General features: G+C 33.1%; 1 pseudogene; it reads right to left on the bottom strand.

Annotated features, from left to right (window-relative positions):
- Nucleotides 1-13687, bottom strand: part of LOC102980641 (protein downstream neighbor of Son-like) — a 36299-nt pseudogene extending 22612 nt beyond the window's left edge.
- Nucleotides 13688-13985: the final 298 nt, after the last annotated feature.

The following is a 13985-nucleotide window of genomic DNA, read 5'->3' as shown; positions in this document are numbered from 1 at the left end:
TTTTAAAAAATCCAGATAGTTAGTTACATACTTAATAATACATATTATATGTACATATTAAATTGTATATAATAATACATAAATTATATGTAATATACAGTATACAGTTACTAATATAGTTTAATTATATAGTTATAACTATAAAGGTATAGTTAAATTACCAGATATTAATTAGCCAAAATTGGGAACCTCTGATTTAGAGGTTTATTTGAATATTTGTTACACTGCTTATATTCTGGTAACAGGGTAAAGGCAATAAATAAGTAAGGAATAGCATAAATATCAGAGAGTGACATTGGTGATTTGTTTATTAAAAATATTTATATTCATAAGAAACTCTCATATGTCTTTCCAAAATGGTTGTATAGTTTTACAATTCCACCAGCCATGTATGAGAAAAAACATTGTATCCTATTCTTACAAAAAATAGGCATTTTCAGTCTTTTGAATATTATATATCCTGTTGGGTGTAGTGGAATCTTCCTGAAATTTAACTGGCATTTTCCTGAAGTTGAAAGGCAATGAGCATACTTTTATGTGCTTATATTTCTTCATATTTAGCGATATGTCTGTTCAAAACATTTGCCCATATTTGAGTTGTTTGTGTACTTATTACTGAGCCATAAGGTTTTTTTTTTTTTTTTTTTTTTTTGTGGTATGCGGGCCTCCCTCTGCTGTGGCCTCTCCCGTTGCGGAGCACAGGCTCCGGACGCGCAGGCTCAGCGGCCATGGCTCACGGGCCCAGCCGCTCCGCGGCATGCGGGATCCTCCCGGACCGGGGCACGAGCCCGGTTCCCGTGCATCGGCAGGCGGACGCGCAACCACTGCGCCACCAGGGAAGCCCCTCATAAGGTATTTTTATAGTTTTGATACAAATTATTACACATACATACTTCAGTTACTCTCTCTACAGCAAAAGGCAGGTATGTTTATTATCTAGTATAATAAATGTATTCCTCAAGAGCAAAGGGGCGGCTTGTTTAGTGTCCATTGTAAAAGATTCAGATTCCCTAAGCTCAGTGTTCCTCTCCTGTAATGCTACTCTATGTGGGTGCTGGTAATCAACTGACTCACTTTACCATCTCCCTGTGGGAATTTGGACTTGGGGAGTAGGTTAAAAAAATGCTGATATTCTGCCTACTGCTATTTTCATGAGGAATAAACTTCTCTTCATTTCTGACTCAGGAATTTCCTGTCAACTACCAACATCCTTGAAACCGTGGCAGCCTAACTTGTTAGCTTGCAACTAGTTTAAAATCTCAGACCCTATACAGTTCTTGACACTGACTTCATCCGCTGGGCAGCTATTTATGATGTATTTAGATCTCTCCATCAACCCTCTCTTCTGGCCTCATAGTGGTTTCCAAAGAAATTTTGTCTGAGAAAACAAACAAGCAAACCTCAATCTTGGTTTTCAGAAGATTCTGGTAGGAGTTGACAATGCCTGTTCTGCATTATAACCCTATACTTATGTGATTATGTGAGAAAATTGGAGAAAAAAATCCTCCCATTGATTAGAATGTCAAAAGTGAATCTTGCTGCTTACCTTCCTTGGTATATAATATGACCAGGGATAAAATATACGTTGATTTATACGCAGTAAGTAATGGTTTGGTGTATGATCATGGACTTGTTTACTTGGAGATCTGTGACAGGTTTATATTGACAGCAAAATTGGTATTTCAAGCATATTTTGTGTCCTATTTGAATGTACACCGAATTTCACCATCATAGTGGAATATCTTGATAATGAAGGGTACCACATAGTTAGTTGTTTACATGATTGTCAGCTTGCTTTCTCAGCCATACTATACTTGTTCATTGTCATAACTAGCCATGACATATTTCTGAGTACCACTTCTGTCAATGGTAGAGACCAATGTGAGTTACCAATATGCTACTTTCCCATAAGAGAACAAGCTAGCTACCTGGTAGCCACTGAGTTGTTCTTTTGTTTTTTTTCCAAAATTAACAGTGCAAGTATTTTTTCTTTATTGGATAAGTGAATTAATCTTAATATTGATTTACCTTCCTTGCTCCGAGGCTTCTGTCCACATTCTCATATGTTGATTTAGTCATTATCTTCTTCCCTGCCACCTCACACAGCATTGCTTTTGACAAGTCAGTAATTGTATAACAAAAGAGGCAATGAGCAACACCTCAAGGAAGTTTGCAGTCTTACTACATACATGACATTTGGAAAGATTTGTAACAGAACATTGAACTATCATTTACACTGCCATCTAGGTAATAAGCGCTTACATGTTTAGGTACTATCTATAAAAACATACCATGCACTTGAAATCTGCATCTAAAATAGAGTACTTTATTGCAAACCAGAGCTCACTTTTAAGAACCAAGAGATGCAAGGCAGCATACTCTCTCACTGCTACTGCTGATTATGTTCTCAGTTGTCCTTAATTCTTTCCCCAATTTTACCCTCTTGTGATTTAGAGGTATTGTTTCTCCGAGGTAGTGGTGTTTCTACCGTGGAACACAGTAATGGTTCCACTGAACTAGAGTTTGCTACTATTGCCGTTCCATTTTGATTTCTTCATGCCATCTGGCCATTTTGGGTTCTGAGACACGTGCTACTGAAGCATCACCAGAGACTGTGGTAATTGATCTTTATTATCATGATCAAGAAGAAATGAGACTGCTATCGGGTAAGGGGTACATATTTGGAAGACAGAAGATTCTGTAGGGCACCCAGAAATGGCTCCAGTGATTGATGGATTTTGTGCCTTCCCTATTAGGGAAAAGAGTGACCATCTGTTCATTTGTACAATATTCACAGCCATACAGTGTGGAAACATGTTTTTGGTTATTATTGTTTCTGTACTTTAATTTGTATAGAAGGGTGTATTTGAAAGTTGAGCATCCAAAGGGACAGATTGTGTGGGCTGTTTTATTTTTGTATTAAAAACTACCATTACCTATCTAATATCTTGCTGTATAGCAAGGGCTGGAAACCTAGCAACTACATTTCCCAGACTCCTTGCAGGATTCCAAATTAAAAACACATATGTGAGGTTTAGAAATTAGAAGAAAAGCATAAGCTATTATTCTACACCTGCAGAAATGGCTAACTGCTTGGGCAGTTAGAAGAAATGATGTTAGTGGCTTCCAGGACATCGACAGTGAATCACCTTATGTGATGCAGGCAGCTAGACCACTGGAGGTAGCTGCCTATGACTTCTATACCACCAGATTCCCTCCTGTTGGTCCTCATGATATCTGTTCCCCATCCATTTGCAATGGTTTTGAGGGCAACACATTTCTTCTGTAAATTACATTTCAATAAAATACCTGCAGTGTTTTCTGTTCTCATACAAAACCTGGATTTACATACCAATCATCTGCCTATTTTAGGAAATTAATAGTTGCCTTTTGTTTAATGCATCAGTTCTTTTGAGATTGCTTAGCAGAGACAATTATTCTTAATTCTGATGATCTCTGTTAAGATATAATTTAAGTTAAAATAAACAACAAATGAACAAGAAATAAGAGCCTGTCTAACCTGCAAAATTTGCTGAGTGGTATGCTGAATATGCACAAAAATTTATATTCTATATATCAGTGATTTTTAAACTCTTGAGTAGATTAGAGTCACCTGCAAGAATCATTAAAATAGATTTCTGGGCCTCACCCTCAGATTGAATTTCCATAGTTTTGGGATAGGATATAAGAATTTGGATTTCTAACAAGTTCCCAGGTAATGTCCATGCTACTGGTTTATGGACCATACTTGGGAACAGCTGCTCTCTCTTTATTTTAATACTTCACTGGTTTCTCCTTCTTTGCAAATACGTATTTAATGGATCAGTTCACATTTTTCAGCAGACTTTATATTTTATTTTTCTTTTCTAATGTAGACTCACTACCTGTCACTAATTCCTCAAGATTTTCTCAGTTAGCTTATTTGCCCAAGCCTAATGGTCTCTGATAAATCTTTTCATTATCAACCAGTTATTTTTATAAGACAGATTGCAGGCATTCAAAAATATGAAACTCATGTTAATAATAAAATTTAAAATGATTCGTGATGAAAAAAATTTAAGCATAAGAGAACAAAATAAAAAACTCAGGTTGGAAATCATGTGTATGTGTACTTCTGTGTATGTAGGTCAATTTCAAATCTGGCACTAATATTCTTTCATCCTCTCCCCTTAAATCTGGGCTTTGTGACTGTTCTTCAAAGATGTATTTTCTCGAAGACAAATCGACTATTTAAATTGGTCAATTCAATCTAACAGTCAGTAAAGTTGATTAGGTGGTCCTATGAAGAACTGATTTAATTCTATGAATGTATAATCTGTCCTAGAGCAGTTCACCATCCTTTAGGGACATTTTCTAATTGATACTTTCTTTCATATGCTTTATTTCACTTCAGAGTGGAACAAAACAAACGAGAGATTTGTTGGTCAGAGGCAAGATAGCATGGTGTTTAAAACATGATCTTTGACACTCTGATCTACCAGTTGCCCATTGTCATACAGAGAGTAAAGTTAGTTAATGTATCTATTTTCAGTTCTCTTGTCTAAATGATAATGATTTTAATAATAAGTATTAATCATGTTCTGATGATCCTATAAGTGTGTAGTTATAAAATTCTTAAGGGATTCAATAAACATTAGTTGCTAGGTAAAATCCAACCTAATCAGATAAGACTATAAATTTAAAATATCACCTGGACTTTGTAATTTATTTTCTGATTATAAAAAGGAAATACAGAAATTTAACAGTGGAGCCTGCATGCCATATTAGCTTGTAAATGTTTTATCTCACATAATATAACTTTTTAATTGAAGAGTTTGTCAAATTTAGCCATCACATGCTTCACCCAAATTAAATATTTTCTGAATCTTTTTAAAAATAGACATCTGGGAAAATTGAGCCTGGACGCTGAATTTACACCTGGCTGCATTCCCCTGTAACTACTGCCTCTCTAAGAGGTCCTCAGTTCTGTAGTTCATTATCTGCAGTCAACTTCATTTATTTTCATTAGTGTCTCAATTTTCCATGTATTTGCATTTTGAAAATGTGGCGTGAGAAGGTTAAACGTTTTAGGCCAAGTTCTATAAAAGCAGAGCCTGAGACAAGGATCCAAGTGTGTATGATTTGTTGGGAGAGGAATTTTCACGGAATGCATACAAGGGAAGAAGTGAGGCAGGACAGGAATCTAGGAGAGAGCTGAGCAAGGATTTGGTTTCAGGTAAAGCTTAGCCTTGGCCTTAACCACAGAGGGACTCCCTTGGAGCATCAGTTACATCATCACAAGGCTAAGCCCTTAAATGTCTGATCTAGCCTTTGTAACCACAGGTCAGTCAGGCATTGACTGAAGGCTGCTGTTGGGAGTGGAACTTCCCTGGTGAGGCAGCTCCATTTAGGAGAGGACAGTTCTCCAGAGAAGAGGTACCTGTGAAATTTAACAGCTGACAAGATGAGAAAAAATAAACTATCTAGATAACAGTTTGTTTCCTGATTGCTTTAATAAAATACTTTGTGGTGATGACAGTTCAGTGTAGTGTTTAAGACCATAAATGCTGAAGCAAATGCCTGAATTAAATTTCAAACTCTAACACTTAGGGGTTGTTTGGGGCAAGTTAATTAACCTTTTGTGTCATACATTTTTGAATCTGAAAAGACACAGATGATATTGGAATAATATCTTTATCATAGGGCACTTGTAAAGGTTAAATACAAGCATAAATGTTAAGATTTCCAAACTGTGTTTGACCCGAATTATGCAGTACATGAATGTATTCCATTATCATTATTATTTTTAATTCTTTATGAAAATATGTGGGAAGATAGGTGGATAACTAAAAAGTATATGAGGTACTCTCTCTCCCCAAAATAGGATAACACTGAGAATGCTTTCTTGCAAACGTCTTTTATAATTAAGAATAGCTATGTCAGGTGACTTTTCATGTATCCATAAATATAATAATTTTGGTCAATTTCCCAGATGTTTATTTTATATTTCAGCAATTGTTAACAATGTTGCAATAAAATATTGTATATAATTATTGTAGAGAAAGAAATTGTTTTTAAATACCTAGAAGTAGAATTTCTATGTAAAAAAAAAGTATAAAATTTTTGATGAGTTTTATCAGGTATTCTTCTGGAATATTTAACAGTATTTTACTATAAATAACTGTATCAGAATGCTTGTTTCTCCTCAAAATATGCACTTTTCCTCCAGTATACACACTATATATTTTTTCTTTTTGCAAATCTGGTATGTTAAAAATATATTTGACATTCAATATTGTTCTTAATCTTTTTTTACTATAGTAATATTAAATATTTTTCTATGGCTTTCTATTATATAAATTGGTAAACTTTCTGGTTCTGTTGTCCTAATTATAACTAATTCTGTTAAAAATGTATAAGAAAGTCTATCTACTAATACATTGACTATTATATATCCATGTTGTAATGCCTCCCATAATTTTGAGAAACAAACAAAAAACAAAAAACTTTAGTCACATCACCCCTACCACCAAACATTTCTCTTTCTTTAGTGAACTGAGTATTTCTTTAATATTTCTTTTCATACTCACTATTTCAAGTTTCTCACTTCCATTCTCTCTCTCTAAGTGCAATTGAATTTTCACTTCTTTATGTTGAAAGAAAGTACAACTTATTGTATTTATTATCAATTAAATGCATGTAATTACCACATGGAAAAAGAAATAAAACATTATTAGGAACCCAAAGCATTCCACATACCTCTTGCCAATTTCACTTCTCCTTCAGTGTAATTAATTAGCTTTTCTTTAGGGTTTTCTCACCTATGTATTTACACCTAAAATTACAGTTTAGGTTTGTTTGTTGATAAGGGAAAGAATGCTTGATGCTTGTTGCATCAAGGAAAGAATGAAGTTTGTTTCTTTGTGTCTGGCTTCATTGATTGCATTACATCGGTAAGATTTATCTTTTAAATAGCTTGAAGGAGTTCATTACTTTTTATTACTAAATAGAAGTCCATTTCATGAATATATCTTAATTTACTTTTACATTATAGTATTGATTGACATTCATGTTGTTTCCAGGATTTAGCTACTATGGTTAAGTTTTGCAAAAATTTCTTGTCCGTATTTCTCAGTGCAAGTGCTGATACATGTCTGAATACATGTGTTCAACTTCAATAGGTACTTCTGCACTTCAGTAGAGATTTTTACAAAGCAGTTGTGCCAGTTTACTCTTTCACCAAAAGATCCATTGATCCATATCTTTATGAATTCTTTATATTTTAAATCTTTGGAATTTCAGTAATCAGAGTAGGTTCGCAGCGTTTTGTTTTTTAATTTTAATTTTCCTTATAAATAATGATGTTAAGAACTTTTTCATATTAGAACTTGGAATGTTCTCTTTCTAAAAGTGGTTGATAAGATCTCTTGCTGATTTCATTTAATATTTTCCTCATACAGTTAGATACCTGTATATTTTATTAACAATATTTTAGTTAAGCTGCATATATTTTCAAAGGATGATATTCATTTTTACTTTCTTTTTTCTTTTGATTATGTTTTTATTTTTATTTATTTATTTATTTATTTATTTATTTTTTTTTTTGTGGTACGCGGGCCTCTCACTATTGTGGCCTCTCCCATTGCGGAGCACAGGCTCCGGACACGCAGGCTCAGTGGCCATGGCTCACGGGCCCAGCCGCTCCGCAGCATGTGGGATCTTCCCGGACCGGGGCACGAACCCGTGTCCCCTGCATCGGCAGGCGGATTCTCAACCAGTGCGCCACCAGGGAAGCCCCTGATTATGTTTTTAATAAGAATATAATTTAGTTTTTAATCATTTCATTTGTTGTGAATTTTTGTGTATTGTTTAAAAATATTATGTACAAGCCAAGAAGGTATTTTCACCTTATGATATACAATTAAGATCTGAACTTAGACATATAATTTATTTAGAATTTTGTGCAGACAGAAGCAAGGAATCAGATTTTATTTTCATATATATATGGATATTCAATGGTCCCAGTACTATTTATTGAAAAATATTCTGTCTACTGCTGTATTCAACATTTAAAAAAAATGTATCTTATGTCCCAATCTACACTGTCTTAATTACTTCAGACTTATAATAATTCCTGATGTCTGGAAAAACCATTATTTTCTGTTTTCCATTTTTAAAGAATATTTTGACTGTTCTTGTTCCCTTTTCCCCATATGTGCTTTAGGGTCTACTTGTTAGATTTTTTGTTTAGATTGAGTCAAATCAGAATAATTTTGCGACAGTGAGCTTCATTCTAATATTGAATCTTCCAAACCATATACATGATATATCTTTGCTGTTAACTAGTTATCTTTTTCTTAATTTCCTCATTAGTCTTTTATAATTTTCTTTGTATGTGTCTTGAATATTTTGTTGAATATTTTCTGGGTGTTTTATATATATTTCTAAAATTAGAATATATATGCATTTACATACCCAAGTGTGTGTAATTTTCTAGAAACTCAATAGAACTTTCTTCTTATGTAAGATTTCTAAACCCAGTTTTAAATCCTAAATTTATCTTCAGTCTGTTGTGTGTTCCACATCTTCATGGAAAATGGGAGCTTTATTTCTTCCTTTCTGATTTTTATAACATCATTTCTTTTTCTTGCATTACTGCCTAGAAACTTTAGTTCAATACTGAATCAAAATAATGGTACTTGGTATCTTTATCTTTATTATTTTTTCATGGCCTGTATCATTTTAGTCTTTTAAAAGCCTTTAAAAGTAAACATTTGAAATTATCTTCTCTAGTATTGTTTATTTCATTAATTTCTGTTTTTATCTTTTTATTTTCTTTCATCTAATGTTTTCCCAACTTCTTAATATGGATGAAATTTCATGAAATTAAAACTATTTTTTCTTACTAATATTTGCTTCTAAGATTATATAATGTCTTTTTATAGCAATGCACAAGTGTTCATACATATTTCTTTGCTTTTAATTCACTTAAATAGTCTATAGTTTCAATTAGGACTTTTCCATAAAGGTTTATTTCATGTTATTTTCTTAACTTACCAAATCATAGGTATTTTCTAGTTATATATTGGATACTAACTTCAAGCTGTTTTTTTTAAATTGAGGTATAATTGATATATAACATTATATTAGTAACAGATATAAAATATAATAATTCAGTATTTGTATACACTGTGAAATGATCACCTCAGTAGGTCTAGGTATCCTTTCCCATACAAAATTATATTATTTTTCTTGTGATGAGAAATTTAAGTATTTACTCTCTTGGAAACTTTGTATGCTCTACAATATTGCTGACTACAGTCACCTTGCTGTACATTGCATCCCCATGCCTTACTTATTTTATAATTGGAAGTTTGAACCTCTTGACTCCCTTCACCCGTTTCACCCAACCTCGTCCTACCCCCAGCAACCACTGGCCTGTTTTCTGTATCTCTGATTTTTGTTTTTAATTTTGTTTTGTAGATTCCACATATAGGTGAAATCATACAGTATTTTGTCTTTTTCTCTCTGACTTGCTTCCCTTAGCATAATTTCCTCAAGGTCCTTCCCATGTTGTAGCAAATGACAAGATTTCTTTCTTTTTTATGGCTAATACTATTCCACTGCATATGTATACCACATCTTCTTTATTGACTCATCCATCAGTGAACACGTAGGCTGTTTAATATCTTGGCTGTTGTAAATAGTGCTGCAATAAACACAGGGATGCATACAGCTTTTTGAATTAGTGTTTTTCTTTTCTTCAGATAAGTACCTAGGAGTAGAAGTGCTGAATCATATAATAGTTTTATTTTTAATTTTTTGAAGAACCTTCATACGGTTTTCCATAGTGACCTCACCAGTTTGTTTGCCCACCAATACAAATTGTGCATGAGGGTCCCCTTTTCTGCATATCTTTACTAAGACTTGATATTTCTTGTCTTTTTGGTCATACCCATTCAAATACTTGTAAGGTGTTATCTCACTGTGATTTTGATCTGCATTTCCCTGATAATTAGTGAGGTTGAGAATCTTTTCATGTGCTTGTAACCCCTTATCAGATACCCGGTTTATGAATATTTTCTCCCACTCAGGAGATTGCCTTTTCATTTTGTTGACAGTTTCCTTTGCTATACAGATGTATACTTTGATGTACTTCCATTTGTTTGGTTTTGCTTTTGTTGCCTTTGATTTTGGAGTCAGATAGAAGAAAATCATCACCAGGACAGATGTCAAGGGACTAATTGTCCTTGTTTTCTTCTAGGAGTTTTATGGCTTCATGTCTTACATTCAAGTCTTAATCCATGTTGAGTTTTTTGTGAATGGTGTAAGATAGTAATCTATTTTCTTTTGCATGTGGTTGTCCAATTTTCCCAACACCATTTATTGAAGAAAATGTCCTTTCCCCATTATATATTGTTGCCTTCCTGGTTGTAAATTATTTGACAATATATATGTGGGTTTATTTCTGTGATCCCTATTCTGTTCCATTGACCTGTCTATTTTTATGCCAATATCATACTCTTTTGATTACTGTAGCTTTGTAATATAGTTTGAAATCAGGGAGTGTGATGCCTCCAGTTTTGCTTTTGTTGCTCAGGTTTGCTTTGGCTATTCAGGATCTTTCATGTGTTCATACAAATTTTAAGATTTTTTTTTTCCGTTTCTGTGAAAAATGCCATTGAACTTTTTATACAGAATACATGGAATCTGTAGGTTGCATTGGATAGTATGAATGTTTTAACAGTATTAGTTCTTCCAATCTTTGAGCATGAAATATCTTTCTGTTTTTTTTATGTCTTCATTTTCTTTCATCAGTGTCTTAACAGTTTTCAGTGTACAGGTCTTTCATGTCCTTGGTTAAGTTTATTCCCAGGTTTTTTTTTTTGTTTCTTTCTTTTTTTTTTTTTTTGAAGCTGTTGTAAATGGGACTGTTTTCTTAATTTATGTTTTTGATAGTTTTCTGTTAGTGTAAATAAATACAACAGATTTTTGTGCATTGATTTTGTACCCTATAAGTTTAATGAATTCATTTATTAGTGTTAAAAGTTAGTTGATGGAGTCTTTAGGGTTTGTGTATACACACACACACACACACACACATACACGTATAATCATATCATTCACATATAGTTACAGCTTTACTTCTTCCTTTACAATTTGGATGTCTTCTATTTATTTTCCTGTCTAACATCTCTGGCTAGGATTTCCAATACTGTGTTGATTAAAAGAGGTGAGAGTAGACATCCTTGTCTTATTCCTGATCTTAGAAGAAAAGCTTTCTTCTTTTCACCACTAAGTATGATGTTAGTTGTGGCCTTGTCTGTAGCCTTTATGTTGAGGTACATTCTCTCTATACCCAATTTGTTAAGAATTTTTATTATAAACGAATGTTTAATTTTGCCAAATGCTTATTATGCATCGATTGAGACAAATCATTTGTATCCTTCATTTTTTTAAATGTAGTGTATCATGTTGATTGATCTGCAGGTGTTGAAAAATGTTTGCATCCTGGAATAAATCCCACTTGATTTTGATGTCTGATCCTTTTAATGTATTGTTGAATTCAATTTGTCAGTATTTTTTGAGGATTTTTGCATCTATGTTTATTAGTGATGTTAGCCTATAATTTTCTTTTTTTGTGAGGTGTCCTTGTCTGGTTTTGGTATCAGGATAATGCGGGCCATTGTAAGGTGAGTTTGGAAGTATTCCCTCCTCTTCAATATTTTGCAAGGAGTTTGGGTAGGATAGGCGTTAAATCTTCTTTGAATGTTTGGTAGAAGTCACCAGTGAAACTGTTTTGTCTTGGGTGTTTGTTTGGAAGTTTTTGATTACTGATTCAATCTCCTAACTAGTAATCACTCTATTCAAATTTACTAAATTTTCATGATTCAGTTTTTGAAGATTGTATGTTTCTAGAAATCTATTCATTTCTTCTGAGTTGACTATTTTGTTGGTGTATAATTGGCCATAGTAGTCTTTTATGATCCTTTATATTTCTGTGGTATCAGTTGCAACTTCTCTTTTACTTTTGATTTTATTTATAAAAGCCCTTTCTCTTTTTTTCTTGGTAATTCTAGCTAAACATTTTTCAATTTTGTTTCTCTTTTCCAAGAACCAGCCATTAGTTTCATTGATCTTTTCTATTTTCCTGTTTAGTCTCTTTTTGTTTTATTTGCACTCTGATTTTTATTTTCTTCCTTCTAGTAAACTGGCCTTTGTCTTTCTTTTTCTGGTTCAGTTAGGTGTAAGTTAGATGGTTTATTTGAACGTTTTTTGTTTCTTTCTTGAGGTAGGCCCATATCATTGTGAATTTCCCTCTTAGAACTTCTTTTGCTGCATCCCATAGATTTTGATATGTTACATTTCCATTTTCGTTTACCTCAAGGTACTTTTTGATTTCTCCTTTGATTTCTTCATTGACTCATTTGCTGTTCATTAGATGTTGTTTAATCTCCACATATTTGTGATTTTTTCCAGTTTTCTTCTTGTAATAGATTTCTAGTTTTATATCACTGTGGTCAGAAAAGATACTTGATATGATTGTAATTTTCTTGAATTTACTGAAACTTGTTTTGTAGCCTTGGATATGGTATATCCTGGAGAATGTTCCATGTGAACTTGAGAAGAATATTTATACTGCTATTTTGGAGTGGAATGTTCTCTGTCTACCTGATCTAATATGCCATTTAAGGCCAATGTTATCTTATGTATTTTCTGTCTAGATAATCTATCCATTAATGTAAGTGGGGTATTAAAACCCTCTACCATTATTGTGTTACTATTTCTCTCTGTATATATTAATATTTGCCTTATTTATTTAGGTGCTCCTATACTGAGTGCATAAATATTTACAAATATTATATCCTCATGTTGCATTGACATTTTACTATTATGTAATGCCTTTCTTTGTCTTTTATTACAGTCTTTGTGTTAAAGTCTATTTTGTCTGATATAAGTATAGTATTCCAGCTTTCTTTTGTTTTCCATTTTCGTGGAACATCTTTTTCTATGCCATCACTTTCAGTCTGTGTGTATCCTTATATCTGGTGAGTCTTTTGTAGAAGGCATATAGTTGGGTCTTATTTTGTTTGTTTTAATCCATTCAGCCACTCCATGTCTTTTAGAGAATTAAGTCTATTTACTTTTAAATTAATCATTGATAGGTATATAATTATTGCAGTTTTGTAACTTGTTTTCTGATTGTTTTGTAGATCCTCTCCTCTTGTTCTCTTCTCTTGTGGTTTGATGACTTTCTTTAGTGTCATATCTAGATTCCTTTCTCATTGTCTTGTGAATCTATTATAGGTTTTTCCTCTGTGGTTACAGTGAGACTCACATATACCATACTATATATGTGTATAGAATGCTTCTTTCTCTCTTCTCCTTCTAGGACCCCTATAATGCAAATATTAGTCTGCTTGATGCTGTCTCATAGGTCCCTTAGGCTATCTTCACTTTTTAAAATTATTTTTTCTTTTTGTTGCTTTGTTTGGGTGAGTTTTACTGCCCTGTCTTCTAGCTCACTCATCCTTTTTTCTGCTTCATCTAGTTTACTCCTGAGTCCCTCTAATGTATTTTTCAGTTCAATTATTCTATTTTTCAACTCTGTGACTTCTGTTTGATACTTTATCTTTCCTATATCTTTATTGACATTCTCACTGTGTTCATCGACTTCTCCAAGTTTGATGAGCATCTTTATGACCATTACTTTGAACTGTTTATTAGATAAATTATTTCAATTTCATTACTTTTTTTCAGAGATTTTATCTTACTCTTTCATTTGAAACATATTCCTCTATTTCCTCATTTTGCTTGACTCTCTCTGTTTCTGTGTATTAGGTGAAACAGCTGCTTCTGCCAGTCTTGAAGGAGTGACCTTATGTGGGAAATGAGTATTTTTTGTTCAACATTGCTCTAGCTCTTGGTTGTCTCTCAAACCTTTGTGATTGTGTAAGCAGCCTGATTTGTTCTTGGTAAGTTCAAGTTGTTGAAGATATGCCAAA

This window comes from Physeter macrocephalus, chromosome 1 (genome assembly GCF_002837175.3).
Source record: "Physeter macrocephalus isolate SW-GA chromosome 1, ASM283717v5, whole genome shotgun sequence".
NCBI classification, from domain to species: domain Eukaryota; kingdom Metazoa; phylum Chordata; class Mammalia; order Artiodactyla; family Physeteridae; genus Physeter; species Physeter macrocephalus.
The sequence above is the reverse complement of the archived record's forward strand: the minus strand, read 5'-3'. Positions and strand labels throughout refer to the sequence as shown.